Raw genomic sequence first — 20,840 nt, 5'->3', positions numbered from 1 at the left:
TGAGAAAGAAGAAGGACACACAGAATAAAAACATTTTCTATTATGTCAGTTTTCTTGTGGCAAATAAATTCTCATGACTTTCAATAAACTAATTGGTCATACACTGTCTTTCAATCCCAGCCTCAAAATATTGTAAATTTTGCTTCCCCACCCTGTAGATAACCAAAATTTGTACTTAAGTAAGGTAATGAAGTATTTGTACTTTGTTACCTGACACCTGTGATCATTGTACCTGGTTAAAGCTGATTACTGATGTGTATAAAAAGGAATAAAAGGAGGAGTGTGTCTGAAAACAAACTTATTCCACCATTACGGGCACCAGTGTACAAAGCACATCTCCAGGATCATCTCTGTAAATGCTGATTTCTCAAAGGCAAAGGATGCTGAATTTTACTCCTGCATCTTCTGGAAAGTTTGCTTAAAATGTCCCTGCACTGTTCAGCTCTGAGTCGATTTTCCACTGCATTTAAAATGTTTTCTAACCTATGACTCAGCTATCTCCAATGTTTGCAGTAAACAGGACTTTGGTGTCACATCTTCAACCAAAGAAGCACTTTTTTTATTTTTTTTTTTTTACAGTCAACAACAAAAACAGATAGGAATGTAGTGCAGAAAAGGCTGAGTAAACACCTTTCTCCATTAAGTGGGCTTTCTTTTCATTTTGGGGGCTCTTATTGTGTGGGGCAGAAACGTTTCTGGGTTTACTTGTGTGTTTCCACCACATCTGCATCCTTTTGCTTAGTCCAAAGACTTACAGGGGTAAAACTGTGAAATTCTAAAGACACACGTGCAAACTCTGTTGTGTTACCAAGTGATTTCAGGCACATAATAAAGGTTAACATATTATTCATTTGTTAACTGTGGTAACACCGGTCTACAAGGAAAATGCTTCCCGAATAAAAGTGATGACATTTTACCACATGAGAGTCACTGATAAAGAAAAATCAAGTAAAAAATGCTGGTTGGCTGAACTTTCCAAGATACAGCCTTGGGTCAAAATGTGAAATTCAAGAATTAACGAGAGAATGGGTTTGACTCAAAAGGAATATTTGTCTCAGAGCTACAAGATCTACTTCAAAACACTGTCTGCACATTAGAATACATTCACTTTACAGGTTCTATTTAGTGGAAGATTTATAAAACTATTATATAAATTTACATAAACCAATATATATGTGTAGTAACACTTAATCATATACCTTGAAAACATCAGCAAACCGGCACTTTTGTCATTTATTTTCCAATTAATGTTATTAAAATACGTAACATTTAGCACATTTAATGTCTGAAGCAAATCATTTCTAAAAAAAATTGTAGAGCAGTGCAATTAGTATTAGACTTTCACCACCATTTACACAAAGAAAAGATTATAAAGAAACATTTATTTATGTGTGAAACACTTAACCCATAAAGACCCAAACAGCCACTGGTGACCAGAACTATCTACTGATCTAAACTGTTTAATACCTGTTGATCCTCTAATTCTATCAATACATGTAAATAATTGATGTAAAATGCAGTTTATCATCTTTTCATGGTCATCAGATATGACCCATCCGGGTGTTCAGAGGTACCGTAGTTACCGTGGAAACACCGTCATCTTCTACAACAGTCGTTCCCAACCTTTTTTTGGCTCGTGACCCCATTTTAACATCACAAATTTCTGGCAACCCCACACATTCAAAAGGGGAGACTTCTTTTTTTTTTCCTAAAATTAATTTGTTTTTGATCATGTAATACTTTGCAATACTATGTTGCAAATAAACGTTAATTTTAGACAACATTTATACAGTATGATGTATATCAGGGGTGTCAAATTCATTTTCTTCCGGGGGCCACATTCAGCCCAATTTAATCTGAAGTGGGCCGGACCGGTAAAATAATAGCATGATAACCAATAAATAATGACAACTCCAAATTGTTTTAGTGCAAAAAAAAATAACATTCAATTATGCCAATATTTACATTTACAGTCTATCCAGACAAAAAGGATGTGAATAACATGAAAAAATGGAATTTGTTAAGGAATATAAGTAAAATTTTGTCAGTATTATGCCTCAACTTATCATTTATACATATGCAATACAGATTAGATCTACAAAGACACAAAACACTTAATAACAGGCAGAATATTGTTAAAATTACACTTAATTTTCTTTAGACATTTCAGGTTGTTCATATTTCTTCAGGTTATTCACATTTTAAAGGATATGTTGTTAATGTAAACATTTTCATAATTTAATGGTTTTTGCACTAAATCAATGAGAAAATATTGGTGTTGTCATTATTTATAGGTTATTATGATATTATTTTTGAGTTTGATGCCCTAACTTGCACTTACACAAATACTGCAAATACACAAAATATTTTAGTAACTGGCAGAATATTAGTAAAATTGCACTTACTTCTCTTAGGACATCTCTAGTTTTTCATATTTTTTGTGAAAGGCTAGTTTGTAAATTTACACATTTTCATGTAATTTAACTTTTTTTACACGAAAACAGAGGAGAAATTTGTAATTGTCATTATTTGTATGTTTTTATGGTAGTATTTTCCTAATCTGACCCACTTGAGACTAAAGTAGGGCTTTGTATGGGCCCTATAATAAAAGGATTGACTGTTAATATCTTGAGTGTACTTTTTGCATTTTACAAATTCATCCCGCGGGCCGCATTGGACCCTTTGGTGGGCTGGATTTGGCCCCCGGGCCGCCTGTTTGACACCCCTGATGTATATTATTGTGGACGGAGGCAGAAAAGCCAGGTGTACATTACTGCACAAAGTGAGAATTTGATTTTCCTTGGTCAGGATATGTACAGTCAGTCCAGCTTGGATTTACAAGGCTGACAATTAATACTGAACAAACAAGAACTCAAACTATGAATTATGAAAGAGCTGCAGCATCTGAAACCAACCACAATGAACATTTGAAAGATAAACATTACCACAGTGCTTCAGTTTCAGAGTTTGTCATGTCTTTTATGGATTGGGATTGTCTCTGTCAACTCACCATATATTTTTTATTACTAAGTTTTTATTTTTTATCAGTTACTAGAAATTTCAGGCGATCCCACGTGGGGTCCTGACCCCAAGGTTGAAAACACTGTTCTACAACATTGATTTACCAGTAAAACCCATGGAGTTGGATCAATGACAGTGGATGGAGATACTTGGTTTTACATTCACTTAACCCTTTCATGCATAGGCCACTACAGTGGACAGTTCTTCTCCAGCTGTTCTCTTGTATATTAATTTTGATGTTTTAGTTCCATATCAGCCAACACAGTGGACACTTACGCACCATCCCATACATTGACATTCAGACCATTACTGTAACTTTGCTGTTCTTGATAAACCTGATCTGCAGTAACATGTTTAAGTGTAAATCAATTTTTATTTGTTAGACAAGAATTTTTTTTTTTTGCATATTATCTCCATGAAGTGAGTAATTTATTAGAGTATGTTAAAATGTGAGAAGACATCAGATTGGCAGCATTAAAAATGTTTTTATTTCATTGTTTTCATTTCACTTTCTGATATTGGGTTTTAAACATATATTTCTTTACTTCAAAAATTAAAGGCATGGATATTTTTGTAACTCCATAGGAAAAAAAAAAAAAAAACTCGATCGCATTGTGTTTTTTCATGCCTAAGGAGGAATAAAAACACTGAAGGAAAAAATCTTGACTAAGGTTCTCACAATTCATGCATGAAAGGGTTAATGATACAGGGTGTCTCAAAAAAATGTATACACACTTTAAATAATTGTAAAGTAGGTGTTTATTAAAACTCATTTAATTTTCAAAATGTAATAGAATTTACAAATATTATTTTGTTGTTTTGTCACCGCCTGTTTTCAAACTGACGTCCATTCTGGTCCAGACACTGCTGACAACGCCAAGCAATGGAATCGCACACATCATGAAACAGTTCCCTTGGTATTTGTGTGCATTCATGTTCAATGGCTGCTATCAATTCAGCAACTGTTGCAGGTCTCATAGCGTAGACTTTGTCTTTCAGGTATCCCCATAAAAAAAAAGTGAACACGGAGGGTAGTCGCATCATAACTTGTGTTGGTGTTTCTTTGTGAACTTCCATCCTAAATTGTCTTTGCACTTCAACTGCATTTTCATACTTCCAGTAGCATTTTAGAATGAATTTCCTTTCTTCAAAGATGAGTCTGGCTGCCATCATTAATTCCAATGGGTTTAATCTGCAAAGAAAAACAAACAATTGAGTTATCAGTTGCTAAAGTGTGTATACATTTTTTTGGGACACCCTGTGTATTTTGTTGAAAAGGTCACTTTTTCTTCAATTTTTCTCTATTTTGATGTAATAACCTTTGAATTTACTCTGAGTTTTTATGAACATCTACATGATCAGTGAATTAAATAATAGGAAAATACATGATGTACACTGAAAAATGCAATACACAAAGGATGATATTATCCTAAATGGAGATAAATCACGTAAAAATGGTTAAATATAAAGAAAAATTCATTTGGGAAGTGACACAAATGTAGCACTGGGTCTTTATGGGTTAAATGGACTCTTGTTGCTCGTGATACATATCACCAACATCAAAATGACTTGTTCTTTGGTACATTTGACCTCATTCTCCCAGAGTGAGATGAAAAAGTATTAATATGCTAACCCTTTAACCCCTGAGACATTATTTCATTGAACTGACCTGCATGGAATTTTCCTTTTCTTCCAGAATCCTACTTTCAATATCCAGCAGTGGTTTTGTTTTACTGTATATTTTAGAGTCAAAACTGGCAGGAATAACAGAAAAAGACAAAGAGAGGAATTAAAGTTTGACAGGTTTTTACTAAATAAGGCACACAGAATGTACATCAATAAGAGATTTAGGATGCTGAACATGAACTGTGAAATGGAACACACTGAACAACAACGAGTATTTGAATTTTGGCCCCGTAGTTTTTGTTTTGGGGCTCTTTTAAGTGCAATTTTAACAATATTTCACCGTAGTTGATCATTTATCCATGTGCATCACAACCTACAGATCACAGTGGATCTACAAATACACAAAATATTTAATAATAGGCAGAATATTGTTAAAATTCCACATACTTCTCTTAAGATATTTCAGGTTTTTGATATTTTTTGTAAAAGGTGAGTCTTTAAACATTTTTTTTGTAATTTTACTTTTTTTTTTTTTTTTTTTTACACTAAAACAAAGAGAAACATTTGTGGTTTTCATTATTTATAGGTTATTATGATAGTGTTTTATTGGTCTGACCCACTTTAGATTGAATTGACCTAAAATTATTTTAACATCCTTGATTGTTAATATTTTCAGTGTAATTTCTGCATTTCACAAATTCATCCCATTTGGACCCATTGGTGGGCCGGCTTTGGCCCCAGGGCCACAAGTTTGACACCTGTGATCAGGGGCACCACTACCAGTTGTGGGCCCCATGAAAGCTAAACGTTGTGGGCCCTTTCATAAAATTCAGTATCTTGTCCATCGATCTGAGTGAGGGGGGTGGGGGGGTGGGGGTGCGGTCCATACATAACATCACTTGTGCTGGTGTGAAAATGAAACTGAAACTTAACATGCTTTCAACGTCCAATTCCCAACTTCTATTCCTCTCTTATACGGTGGATCATACAGGAAATTTTCACAACTTCTAGCCTGTATCCACTGGACCCCCTCCTCTGCTCTATGGGCCCTCCACAAATGCTGGGCCCCATGAATTTGTCATGTTTACGCCCCCTTTATCGGCGCCCCAGCCTGTGATGTAAAGTGTCTGTGTTGCTGGAAAATATTCCAGTCAATCTACATATTAGCTTCTGTTTTTTCCATCTTACATTTCCACTGACAGAGCATTATTATTATTATTATTATTATTATTATTATTATTATTATTAATAATAATAATAATAATAATAATAATAATAAGAATAAGAATAATAATAACTTTATTTATATAGCACCTTTAAAAACAAAGTTTACAAAGTGTTTTGACAGACAAAGCAAAAGGGCACAACAGCAGAATACAAGATCTAAGCAAAGACACTAAAGCATGTAAAACAACACAATAAAAAAGATATGGACAGCAAACACAAAAACATGATACTTCAGATAAACTGAGTGAATCAGAGTAAAGAGGGCAGAGATAACGTAACATGATGTTGTCAAATCAGTGCAGAAATGAAAGAGTGAGATTAAACAACATCATGTATGAGAATATAAATCGATGACCAAACAAGAAAAAATAAAAAATTAAAAAGGGACAACACCACATAAAGGCAAGTCTATAAAAATGTGTTTTAAGAAGTGATTTAATGGTTTGAGCAATGTGTCAGTCAGTCTGTAGATTAAAGGATGACAGTGGGAGACGAGGAAAGTAACAAGACAACTCAGCCAGACATATTGACTGATTGTCAAACAGATTTCGACAGCGATGACTGTTCATGGCGTTCAGTCAAGTCCTTGTGAACCCAACACACTCCTGCTGAGAAAGCAGGTGATATCTGAATGTACAGGAACAAAGACGCTGCAGGGGTCAATATTTGATGGAGGCCAGTGCACTGAATTGGGGAACCCTGATTGATTCAAGGGTCCAGGATCTTTGCAGATGACATTTATAGTTGTGTAGTTGTACAGTGTTAAAGATCTGTACAGGAGGAAGTTTCTTTATTTTGTACTACAAAGATCCACACCTCAGAAGCATTAAGGATTAAGGAGACCCACATCCTGTAGGAAAGATTGATTCTTCAAGTGTTTGAAACATCTATTTGTATAATACTCCTTTCTTGCTATAGAAAAAAAAATCCTATTTTCCAATGGGAAGCACAAAACCTTCACCCGAGCTGTGCACTCAAAGGAATCATCTCTTGACAGGTAAATTGATGTTCTGACCCTGCAACAATAGCCTCAAATTTCTAATAAAAAGCTATTTCTGCAGGATTTACAGTAAAAGGTAAAGAACAAAAATTGAACTGTTAGGAAAAACTGTCTGATAGTTTTTCTACATCACTAATAAATAAGTAGTTTGGATAAACAGCAACAGTTTGATGTGATTAGTGACTATACATAAGATGAATAATAATAATAATAATAATAATAATAATAATAATAATAATAATAATAATAATAATAATGCATTAGATTTCTATAGTGCTTTTTTCAAAAAAAATATCATTAACTGAACATAAACCCCGTGTCTCCATCCACTGTCATTGATCCAACTCCATGGGTTTTACTGGTGAATCAATGTTGTAGAAGATGATGGTGTTACCACGGTAACTATGAAGCCTCTGAATGTTCAAATGGGTCATATCTGATGACCATGAAAAGATGACAAACTGTATTTTACACCAATTATTTACATGGATTGGTAGAATTAAGGGATCAACAGGTATTAAATATTTTATAACAGTAGATGGTTTTCGTCGCTATTGGATGTTTGGGTCTTTAGAGGTTAGAAGGGTGAAATGCACTCAGTTGATGTTTGTGACTGATTTTTATCTCTGCACATTTTAGAGGCTGTCACACATTTTGGTTGGAAAGTTATCAGACACTGCTTCAACCTCAGGTCTCTTCAAATATGCCATTATTTCCCTATTACTTTAATCTATGTAACTTCAGTAGCTTTTGAACCACATATCCTTAAAGCCATGTTTGCATGGGTTAGAATCACATAAAAAAAAATTGTATTCAAGATATAGATATATTTGCCAAAACATATTTTAAGGCAATGGCTACTGCCACAGTTCTGAGGCATGAAATATGGGTTTGTCTATTGCCACAGACCAATCAATTGTTAGCATTTGTACTAGAGCCAATCACAGATACTGTTCCATGAACTCATTATCCTCTTGTTGCCACAGTACTGTGGTCATATATGGCGTATACTTCAGTTCATTCTTTTGCACATTTTGCTACCACAGTACCGTGGCAACTGATGGAAGAAACGACAAATTAGTGATAGTGTATAGTATAGAATAGGAATTTTTGTTCTAATGCTCCATATGTTGTTTTATGGTGTTCTTTGCTCTGTGCAGTCAGTGAGGCTGGAGAAGGTGGGCGGAGCTACATGTTAGATGTGCCGTGTGACTTCTCAGTTCTGTGTCAGTTCAGTGTATTGAGTGCTGTGGTCTGAATTCTGCGCTCTGAATGTTGTACTAGTGGCAGATTTATATCAGCATCTGATTTACCTACTGGCACCACCCCACCCCCTCGTTTGAAAATCTTCAGGAAAAAAAAAAAGCTAATTCGACCAGGAATTGAACCCGTGCTGCAGTCCGAAACATTACAGAGTGAACTCACTGTCACCTGTATCAGTAGTTGCTTTTCCATTGACCCTTAAATTGTGCAAATATAACTGGCACATGAAAATTTACCTAATGGAAAAATGACAATTTCACCAAGACTGTCATTTTTCGATTAAAAGTTTTTGCGCTGGTAAGAGGTGGTTTTTCGGGCATAGTGCAAATGGTATATCACGCAAAACTGCAATGGAAAGACCTTTTTTCACAACTAGAGTCAGGTGCATTAAAAAACTGGATGTTGACAGACGTTACAACAAGCGAAGAAGAAGAAGAAGAAGAAACATGTTGCGGTATGTGTGGACACACCAGGAAACCTAATTATTTTTTAATTTCGTACGAGACAGAGGGGTAATATATAATAATAATGAATATATCTGTAAATTAACACTATATTTACGTTCGGCACCATGTTTATGGAATGACTTCTCGTGTCACCTTGTGATAATAAATAAACAAATCGTCATATTTGTGATTTAATGGAAAAAAAGGGCATTATGCACTTCTGTTTTTTCAACATTTAGTAAATATAGGTCAAGTTTTGCGCAGATGTCCAATGGAAAAGCGACTAGTGTCAGACTTATTTGCTATCTGATTGCCTTGGTACTTTTTGAGATGTAACGAGTTACCAGTTTAAACCTGATATAACAAGGGCACTGATTGGCTGTGTGGTAATAGACAAACCAATATTTTGTACCACAGTACTGTGTCCATAGCAACTTTGATATTTTAAACAAATATCACAAATTGTGACACAAATGACCAGAACATTTTGGTTGCATTGGTGTGTTTCCAAAAGTGTCAAACAAATGAAGTGAAGAAAAATGTACTGTAGTCATGAAAAATAGATTAAATAACTTGATTAAATGCACACCTCCTCTAAAGAGGCACTCAGCCTGGTCATGTGCGTGTGCAAACTTGCATGTGTAGTGATTTATTAGTCAAACTTGTCCTCTCCTTTCTCTTTATAATTAATTAGACATCTTCTAATTACAGAAGCAGCGGTTCATGATCCCATGTGCCTGACTGCAACCCGCAGATGCACCCACTTAATCAAACACACACTTACACAAGATTTGCTGCCGCCGTCACAGCACACACATCTGAAAGACTGAGGCGATAAAATCAGTGACCTTCAAGTTGTATTTAGTGTGTGCTGCGTGTGCCAGAGACAGACCCAATAGATTTCAGGACTCGGAATGGGACCGTCAATATGTTCCCTTTCAGACAGTGAAGTACACACCCCTCTGTGTTCCACCGCTTCTGTACAGGTATAAAATCTATTTTCCCTATTTATTATCACTAGCTTGGAAATCCATGTCACATTGTGTTGCATTGTGGGTATTTCAGGAACTAATTTACCGTTTGTTTTTAGCAAGTTCTGGTGTTTTGCATATGTAAAAAAATTGGGATTTTTTTTTTTTTTTTTTTTTTTTTTTTTTTTGGAGGGGGACAGTTTACCACATTTTTAATTCGTATTTGGACAACCTAAAAATGTGTACAGGAACAGCAAAGATAAATACATTAAATGAGCCTGCACTGCAAAAATCAAAATCTTACTAAGTGTATTTTTCTCATTTCTAGTCCAAATATCTCACCACACTTAAAATAAGACAATTACCTAAAGAGTAACTTATCAGTGAGATATAAGAACTTATTTTTTGACAACAGATCTTGAAAATCTTATTTCAAGAAATCTTACCAAGATGATTTTCACTTGTTCCATTGGCAGATTTCTTTTGCTAAATTCATTTTTTTTTTTTTTTTTTTTAAGCTTAATTTAAGAAACAAAAACAAACAAAAAAAAAAAATCAAGATCTATTGTCTAAAAATAAGTTCTTATATGTCACTGAAAAGTTACTCTTTAGGTGATTATGTCTTATTTTAAGTGTGGTGAGATATTGTTAGGACAGATTGTACGAGTACTGGACCCAGATGCAAGACCCTCAGACAGGGGTACAATTAAAATGGATTTATTAGAAATAATCAGAGTAACAGGTTCACACAGAATGGTAATGAATGTATCTTCAGCTGGACTGAGATGGGGAATCGTCTCGGCTTCGGATCTTAAGTGAACCTCGTTACGGCCCAGGTCGGGAGCACACGAGGGGAACCCGACTAGGAGAGAGCAAAGGAGAATCAGTGGACAGACCAGGTCATACACGGGCAGACTATCAGACAGGCAAACGTACATAGGGTCAGGCAGGCTCACGTACCAATAGTCCAGGCAGGGGTCAAAACCAGGAAAAGGCACCAAGGCGGAGGAACAGACAGGGGTCAGGCGTATTCACAGGTGTGATGGACAAACCAGGTCGAAGACAGACGAGCAGGCAGACGAGGAACAGGCAGAGTCGGAGGTCGATGGGCAAAACAGGTCACAACAGGCAGGCAGGATCAAAAAACGCTGGTAAGTTATCACACCAAGGGTTGAAAACGAACTGGCCACGAACAGGGGGAAACACAGGGTTTAAATACACAAGAGGGCGGGAAGACAACTGGACACAGGTGGAGACAATCAGGGAGGAGGCAGGTAATCAGGGCAAAGGTGAACACAAAGAGGAAGTAAAGACACCAGACAAGACACATGAGGGAAACTAACAAAATAAAACAGGAAACACACAAAACAAGAAAAAGTCCAGGGACTGATATGACAGATATTTGGACTAGAAATTAGAAAAATACACTTACATGGTAAGATTTTGATTTTTGCAGTGTGCGAACTTGAAAACACTGGTCTACATTTTTTTGTTTGTTTGTTTTTTTAATTATCTGCCTCAGAGATTAAATGTGCAAAATGTTACAAATTTTAATAAGATTAATTGGAAAACAAATGACAAAAGTGCTGGTTTGAGGATGGTTTCAAGGTATATGGTAAAGTGTTTTTATACATATATGTTGGTTTCTGTACATTTATACAATAGATTTATAAATCTTCCACTAGATACAACTTTTAAAGTGAATGTATTGTCATGTGCAGACAGTGTTTTGAAGTAGATCTGGTAGCTCTGACATAAATAATCCTTTGGAGTAAAACCCATTCTCTTGTTAATTCTTGAATTTCACATTTTGACCCAAGACTGCATTTAGGAAAGTTCGGCCAACCAGCATTTTTGACTCACACATAGTAAATTATTTTTGTGTGTGATTAACCCTTAAAAACCTAGAAATATATCTGTGTATACTGTCTACATCTACCATTTCCATGTAATTTGTTTCCCATTAGTGATTGCACCCTCTGCATTTTTCAGGTATTTTCCTATATTTAATTTACTGACCACAGAGAGGTTTGTATATCAGAACAAAAACTCTGAAATACAACTGACTTTTGCAGAAAAATATATCATTTACTGAAAAAAGAAAACTATCTATCTATCTATCTATCTATCTATCTATCTATCTATCTATCTATCTATCTATCTATCTATCTATCTATCTATCTATCTATCTATCTATCTATCTATCTATCTATCTATCTATCTATCTATCTATCTATCTATCTATCTATTGTCGGTCTGTCGGTCGGTCTAAACAGACTTAATAATTTTGTTCATTTCAACACCAAAAAGAGAACGCATTATCGGAGTTACGATTGCAGACACCCTGGTATTGATACAATGATTAAATGCAGGTAAAGACTATGATTCTTTTTCAAAATACACGACAAACTACAATGAACAAAGTGAACAAAGAAGATGCCAGTCAAAACATAATGCCATATGATTGCAGCTTCTCCATCTGTTTCATCACATTCACATATTGGCCTATTCAATTCTTTTGGCACCCTCAAATTCATTTAGCCTTTCCTTTCTTTTCCTTCCATTTCTACTGTCATTTGCTATATCAGATATTCTCTTCTTCCTCTTTTTTCTTTCATATTTCCATTGTTTGATTGATTGTCTGTCTCATCGTTTCGACATCTCGCCTCACTTTGAGTTCCAGACAACTTGAGGACTGGATTTTCCTTTTACACTGTGGCAGCACCAATTTTCCTCTCCGATGAGATGATGTGAAAGTAATTGCACATTTTATCCTTCTGTGTGTGCGACTGTAATGATTGGTTGGAATATCCACTAGGTAGCAAAAAAAGGGTTGAGTGCCTTCAGTCTTCTCCAAGTCCCTGTTATTTAAAGGTTCCTCTGATCAAAGTCCAGAGACACTTAATTTCTGGTCTGATCAATGAGAGATAGACTGAAGGACATATTCACACAAGTGATTTGATTATGAAAAGAAGATTAGATTCTGGTGTTCTGTAGCCCATTTACTTTATAGATTAAAAGTGTTTATTGGCAGCAGAACTCTGATTGATTCTTTAAGAATCTATGTAGATGGCTTCATATTGAGCAGCTATATCATTTCTTTTATACTTTAATCATAGGTATTACATTAGTTATCGCATGCTTTGCTAAAAAAACAAAAAACAAAAACACAAATGTCTTTTTATAGGTATAAACAGGTATCCCAAATACATAATGTTACCTGTAGTTAGTGTTAATACACATTAACACTATTTAATACATTAATTAATACATATAAATGTATTTGTATCTTGCATAATGAATATTCAATGTAATATAAAGGTAAATCAATTGATGAAGGTCTTAAGATTCAAACATCCACCATCTACCAAAATCATCTATTGATATAAACTGTTTAATCCCTGTTGATCTACTAATCCATGCAAATAATTGGTGTAAAATGCAGTTTGTCATCTTTTCATGCTCATCAGATATGACCCATTTGGACGTTCAGAGGCTCTGTAGTTACCGTGGAAACACAGTCATCGTCTACAACATTGATTCACCAGTAAAACCCATGGAGTTGGATCAATGACAGTGGATGGAGACACTGGGTTTATGTTCAGTTAATGATAAATTTTGCTGAAAAAGTCACTTTTTCTTTTCATATAATAACCATCAACTTTACTCTGAGCTTTTATGAACATCTACATGATTAGTAAATTAAACGTAGGAAAATACTTGATTTCACAGAAAAAAACACAAAATACAGAAGATAATATCCTACCATAATGCACATTCTGTGTCCGTCCAGTGTGGCATCCGATCAATGTTGCAGCACAGGAGGGCATTTGCATGGATTTTCCTCAGCCTTCACATGCCCGATCACTGCCAAACTTGCCAAATGAATAGAAACATTACCTGACTATCTACTAGGCACAATTTTATGTCTGTATTCAAATGTTGTGAGGTATGCTGGGCAATTTTAACAGGGTCCCTGCTCACCACAGACAGGGTCTCAGCTAACCTCGGACTGGGTCCCAGCTCACCACAGACAGGGTCCCTGCTCACCACAGACCAAGTCTGTGCTCACCACAGACCTTCACAAAAACTCACCAAATGAATAGAAACATTGCCTGACTATGTACTAGGCACAATTTTATGTCCGTATTCAAATGTTGTGAGGTATGCTGGGCGATTTTAGCCTCTCATGCTATCGTACAATGGCAACATGGGTACAGTGCCGCTAGTTACAATAAATGGTGATAAATCACTTCAGGATGGGTAAATATGGAGAAAAATTCATTTGGGAACTACCACAAATGTCACACTGGGTCCTTATGGGTTAAAAGAATAAAACCCAAACTTATCGATATTATGGTTATGTCCTTGCCACAGATCATAAGTTTTGGTTCTTCACATGTTATTGCAGAGTCTGGAAATGGCTTCTCACAGCTCGTACTTTTTTCCATTACAGTCAGAGTGACAGCAGATGGTACCTAGAATTTCCCAGTTGTCATAGTAATGCACACACAAGAGTAATGATACATAGTGGTCAAAAATAGGTACCAGGTGTGTTCTAAAAGAATGGAGACATTTGGGTTTTAAAACATTTCAGTAATTATTTGGCTAAACTTTATATAATCAGGTAGGCTACATACAAAGATTACATAACTGTTAATTATACTAAGCCTACGATCATTTCTTATAACATAGGTGGAATTTTTGTGCACACTTTGTTTCACAGACTTTGGTTTTACTTATCATAATCTTACTGATGGTAGTCAGGACAGGCTTCAGAACCCCTGTAGAGCAGTGATCCTCAAGTGGTGGACCCAAAAGTGGGTCACGGGCCTTTGTTTGAGCAAAAAAATACTAAGAAACCAGTCCTGTGCTTTATTTTTATGGAACTGAGTGCCACTCATCTACACTCCCCAACAGTAGGTGGTGGTAATTCGCTGTAATGCTAATTAACAACAGACATTTCACAGCATAAAAGAAAACCCAAAAGTTTCTATTCATATCATGGCAAAACTTAGGTATGATAACGACGACATCAGATATGGTTCTACCTGCATTAGGTTTGATGTTTGAATAAGTGACTGAATGCACTTCTATTTTTTAACTGAGTGCTCATTTTTAGTTTTGTTTAAAATGTACTCAATTTAGTATTTAAGGGAATATTTCCCTCTTTAGCACCACCACCTGCTGCTCAGTTTGGTTTATCATTAAACTTGCCTTCTGTGTTTTCATCCTGTGATGTTCTGTATTATCTCAGGCTCTAAACACACCATCTTTTTATTAAAACATTTGAAAACTTTAACTGCTATCAGTGTGGGTCACGGCTTGTCATGTAGGATGGATATCGGGTCCTAAACCCAGACCAGTTGAGAACCACTGCTTTAGAGGACTAAGCAGTTCAGAGGATGGATGGATGGATGGATGGATGGAAACAAAACTTCTATAACTTGCACAGTGATTATCTGGTGCCCACTGGTCCTGTTACAGATGTGGACTACCCACAGACTGTAAACAGCAGGTGGACAGAGCCTCTGTAACGTCTTCCATTGTTTCCAGACTCCTGTGTTGTAGTGAAGAGTTTGCATTTATGGGCTGTCATTGTATCTTTGGATGTTTGTCCAAAAGGCAGAAATGGGATGATGATAAAAGTGACAGACAGTGTAAGTCAATAACTGTAATTATAGTTGAGCTGTTTGTCAAGAAAAGCAAAAAAGAAATATATTTGAGTTCAGTGTTTCTCAACGGGAGTGGTACCATATTGGGACACTGTCAGGGGGGGGTTGGAATGAGAAAGTGGAGAGGGGGGCTCTGAGACCAAAATGGGAGGGAGGGGGGGCATTAGTCTGTATAGGTATAAGGCTGAATCCCAATTCACCCCTTACCCCTTACCCCTACCCCTCTGTTTTGCACGTACATGTGACGGGGTAGTGTGTCCCCATTCTCAATTAGACAGAGGGGAGGGGCTAAGGTGGCTTGAAATGGAGATTTTCCAGGACTACACTACAAATGTAGGGGTAGGAGAAATTTCTCATAATTCTTTTCGAATCATTGGCAAGATGGAGGTAAACACAGCCAAAAAGTGCAGCAGTGTGATGAAAGAAACACACAAACGTATGTATTTTCTTCGTACACAACTTTATCATTTGATCGACCATTTAATGCCGTTTCAGTGTGTTATAGATCACATTTCTGTGGTTTACAGTTGATAGCCATGAAAAGATTACCAAAGCCAACAGAACACAGACGGTTACAGCTGCTGACAGCATGGGGAATACTTTCAGAAAGAAAGTTTTGCATCTATTTAAAGCGGCATCGATGACTGCTGATGACGTAACAGGTCGCAAAGGGTTGTCCCATTTCATAGGGGAACGTTTCAACCCCTACCCCTTGCAGCTCCGTTTCAAGGGGTAGTGCCAAGTGCAAGGGCCAAGGGGTAGGAGAAAGGGGGAGGGCTAAGGGGTGAATTGGGATTGGACCCAAATATCAAGCAGTATGTTATGTCAAGGGCTTGACCATTTGTAATGGAGCGCTATAACACTTATTTTTGCGTTGTTTTTTTTTATTTCAAAAAATGCTGATACACACACAGTGATTTACATGCAGGGTAAATATAATGAACAAGTCATCACTATGGATGTAAATTAGCATTCAGCATGTACTCTTCTGATTAATTATCGTAATCCTAGTTTTCATTGTCCTTATGTAAATATTCACCTCTACGCTTCATGTGGAGGATTTGTGTCGGATTAAGAAGTTTTTGATCTGATCCGTGCACTACAGCGACATGACAGAGGTAAAATCAGTGGAGAGTTTAAAGAGTGAAAAGGGAGGAAAAAGGCAGATTAGGTAAGTCTTACAGGGAGTTTTATGGTTAAGTCAGTCAACCTTTCCATGAGTCTCTAAATTGCATCTCCTCTGACTCATAACTGTCGGCACTATCAGAGCCTGAGGACCCAGAAAAAGGATTTTCAGGTGTCTCACTGTGAATGAAGATGGAGAAAAGAAAAAAAAAAAATGCATATACCACTCACACCATGTGTATGTGACGGAGATAAAAGCCATTCCCATGTGCAGCGTTCCTCTCAAAGTTCAAGGAGGGTTGAGTTTTGGAGGAGATGGAGAGTGAACAGAGAGGAAAGTCAAAGCCAGGGGGACCTAGACTGAGCCCGGCCATTTGTGACACATTGGAAAGGAAATTCATCACAGCGAATACGTCATACAAATGAAGGACAGATCAGCCGGGACCCAGGGCAGTGCACATTTGAGATTATGTTCTCAAGAGATGTGACTTGACATTCCCAATGGGGCACAATTTTTTGAGGCACATGTTACCAGACAACAGTGACCACAGTACTCAGCATTTCATTTTTCATATATATTGTACCCCAGACTCCCTTCAAAAGGCATTACAGAACCCCATCTCAGAAATAAGGCAGTAAGGTATGTTATGTAGATTAACCATACTTCATTAAATTGACCTTTGCTAGGCTATGAACAGCTCTGTTGCAAGTGAAATTGATGTCATACTGGCAGAATTTCATGTCAGTTATATGACATGTTTTACTCAGTGTTTACATCCTGAAGCTGTGTAATGGGACTGTTGTCTTTGTCCCAGTCTACATGCACAGGTGTGTTATCATCAGGGTTGTGCAATTTACTTCCAAACTGTAATCCATTACAGATTGCTTTGTAACAATAACAGATTACTTGTTACTGTTGTTTAAAAGTCATTCCTTACTTTACAATTATTACTGTCTCAGAATTGTTATGCATGACTTGACTGCTGTATTACTTACTTACTTTTGTGTTATATCTCGTCATAAATGCACATGCGCAGTAGACCTCCCCCCCAATACGAGAGATAGGAGAGCCTTGGGATGCACATATTTCGGTCCCAAAGTACATGTGGATGGATAGCTCAGTAAGTAACGCTATGGTCTGTGATGTTCAAATCCCAGCAGAAACTCTTGCATTTTTCTTTTTTCTTTTTTACATGTTCAAAGGGGGCACTGCACCAAGGACGCCGGTAGATAAATCTGCAATCGAAAAAAATTCTACCTAATCATAGAAACATTAGCTAACCTTGTCATTGCTGATCACAGGGATCATGCTAATGCTAACTAACTTCTGTAAAGCAGGGTTAGGGTTAGTAATGAGCATACGTCCATGTGGACAATGGACTGTCTTCTGCCGTCTTCACCCATTGGCTGAACACCAACAGGAAATAGAACTTTCCTGCCGCATTTTTGATTCCTTAAGGTCTCACGGTCCTACTGTTTTTTGTTATATTTTTCATTTGAGCAATTAAATTATGGGCGAAAAGTGTGTTGGAATGCAAGTGCAATTGAACATGTACCGAGTAAAATATTGCTGAAAATTGATTAGTAATGCCTTACACTACTGCATTACAGCAAAAAGTAATCCATTACTGTAATGCATTACTTTTGTAATGCAATACTCCCAAGACTGGTTATCAATTTATTGTTGAAGTCATGTCACCTCTGCTACAATAGGTGGCGATATGCACTCTTTCATCTATAGGTAAACTGGCAAAACAATGGACTACATTGTAAATTTGTCCATATAGAGCAAAGGTGTCAAACATGCCCGCCAAAGGGTCCAATCCGGCCCGTGGGATGAATTTGCAAAGCGCAAAAATTACACTGAAGATATGAACAATCGAGGATGTCGATGTAGTTTTAGTTCAGGTTCCACATACAGACCAATGTGATCTCAACTAAAATAATAATAGCATAATAACGTATAAATAATGACTCCAAATTTTCTGAGTTTAATGTGAAAAACATAATATAACATGACATCTATAACTAAGTAATGACAACTCCAAATTTTTCTCTTTGTTTTAGTGTAAAAACTTACATTAAATAATGAAAATATTAACATTTACAAACTATCAATTTACAACAAAATGCAAAAAACCTGAAATTTTGAAAGTGAAATTTTAACATTTTTCTTCCTGTTATTAATTATTTTGTGCCTTTGTAGATCCAATCTGCAATATACACGTATAAATGGTAAGATGAGGTGTAATATTGTGAAAATTGCACTTACTTTTTTCAAGAATTTTTTTTTTTTTTTTTTTCAGGTTTTTTGCATCATTTTTGTTTGGATAGTTTGCAAATGTATATATTTTTATAATTTATTTTTGATTGCACTAAAACAAAGAGGAAAAACTTGGAGTGGTCATTATTTACAGGTTAAAGGCTATTGTTTTACTGGTCTGGCCCACTTAAGATCAGTTTGGGCTTAATGTGGCCCCTGAACTAAAATGAGTTTGACACCCCTGATATAGAGGACTTTCTGGCCGCTCTAGTTTGGTCCAGTTGAGATGCATGATGTTTGACTTCCAGGTCAGGATTTGGCGCAGAGATCTGGTGCATGTGCAGAACACCTTGTTCTATTTCAATCCAACTGCTCAATTTACTTGCAAGTAGATTGACTGTCAGTTGCATTATCTGGGTGTGCACAGATGTGCATAAGTGTCATGTGAACCCACTGACAGTCGATAGTTTCAGTGTCTTGATGACATCTGAGCGTAAGACATGAAAAAACTGATGGTGATTGAAACTGATAAGTGGTGGAACTCTCTTTGCATTTCTTCAAAACTGAAAATGAAATAATGTTGAGTAGAAATTCAAGAGATAAATGTAAAAAGTAGGGCTGGCAGCAGCAGCTCCACAGCAACAATACACTGATGATGTGTGGACATAAACACACACTCAAAGGCAACACAGCAGCACAGCAGCCTGATGACTCTGATGCAGGACGTAGTGTGTTCCCCAGGATTCCTCACACCATAACTCCGTCCTTTATCATGCCTGTGAGCTGTCACAACTGTGTGAATTAATATTTTCAACCTCCTTAGCATTACTGTTGTTCAAGTACGTTGAATGTCAGGCACTTAGCGATTGCACATTGTCGCTTCTGGAGATGCTTGACTGTGAAGTCTGTGTTTCTATGACAGTAATTCATGAATCTTTATTGAAGGGCAGGCTTTTTCTATGTTATTTTATGTTCTTTTGTACTGTGTAGTTGGAATAGTAACGTTGTGCAGTAATTACATCTGTGTCAGAGCGTGAAAGTGAAAACAGTTGATGGATTGAGGCAACCCTTGTGTTTTATCTTAAATGACATGTACTTGAGAAGATACTTCACTCTTCTTTCCAATTAAAGCATAAGTAAGAGCTCCATAGTTTTGATGTGGATACTATAAGTAATGATATGAATGAAATTTAATCTAAAAAGTGAATACCTGAATCTCAGTGTTGGAAACTGGCTCACTGAAGCAATAATGAAATAGTCAAATATTCAGGTCCAGCCTTAATGGAATGTGCCACGACATTGAGATTGTATTGTCTGTTCAAGGTAACAACTGACATCTTCACTATGCTTCCTGTCATTCTCTGCAGTATTGTGCACAATGGTGGAGAAGAAATGATGACAATGCTCCACAGGGTTATTAATTTCTCTAACCTGGGGGTGATGGGGTTTGGCTTTGCACACCTTACTGGCCATCAGGCTTTCCAACAGGCTACTGGTGCTATTGATATCAGAGTATTTTACCATCAGCATAAACTTTTCCCATCTGTGATCCCAAAGGGATATTTATAAGCTGCGTTTCCATTATCCTTAGAAATGCACAAAATGTGAATTGTGCAATAGAAAACTGGTAATGGAAACACAGAAATGTCGCAAAAACTGTCAAAAATCACAAAAAAGTTTTTACACTCTCATGAGGTGGTTTTTGAGACACTTGTATATACAAGTACAGTCGTGGAAAAAATTATTAGACCACCCTCGTTTTCTTCAATTTCTTGTTCATTTTAATGCCTGGTACAACTAAAGGTACATTTATTTGGACAAATATAATGATAACAACAAAAATAGCTCAGAAGAGTTTAATTTCAGAGCTGATATCTATCCATTTTCCATGGTTTTCTTGATAATAACCAAAATCACTTCAGTTCTTACATCGATAGCTATGGCATTGTACTGACAAAAACAGTTCTTTTAAGCATTCTGTTTTCTTTTCTGTCTGTTTTAGTCACATGATACACACAGGAGTTAGTACTTGATTGCATAACCATTGTTTTTGATCACTTTTGATGGTCTAATAATTTTTTTTCCCCTGCGACCGTATACTGCAAAAGTGTCACGGAAACACATTTTGCAGATTTTCACACATCTGTGCATGGTGGTTTTGCTCAGGCCAAATGTCTCCCCTATGACCCTGTACTCAGAACAGGTGGTTCTAGTTTGTTCAGG

At 36.5% G+C, this 20,840-nt stretch overlaps 1 long non-coding RNA gene across 1 annotated transcript; it reads left to right on the top strand.

Annotated features, from left to right (window-relative positions):
- The first annotated feature begins 4,104 nt into the window (after positions 1–4,104).
- On the top strand, positions 4,105–20,355 carry LOC115421407 (uncharacterized). The gene is made up of 3 exons (XR_003935671.1): positions 4,105–4,283; positions 10,197–10,201; positions 20,342–20,355. It is a non-coding gene; the product is annotated as an uncharacterized LOC115421407 (long non-coding RNA).
- The last annotated feature ends 485 nt before the right edge of the window (positions 20,356–20,840 follow it).

Source organism: Sphaeramia orbicularis, chromosome 6 (genome assembly GCF_902148855.1).
Source record: "Sphaeramia orbicularis chromosome 6, fSphaOr1.1, whole genome shotgun sequence".
Classification (NCBI taxonomy): Eukaryota; Metazoa; Chordata; class Actinopteri; order Kurtiformes; family Apogonidae; genus Sphaeramia; species Sphaeramia orbicularis.
The sequence above is the reverse complement of the archived record's forward strand: the minus strand, read 5'-3'. Positions and strand labels throughout refer to the sequence as shown.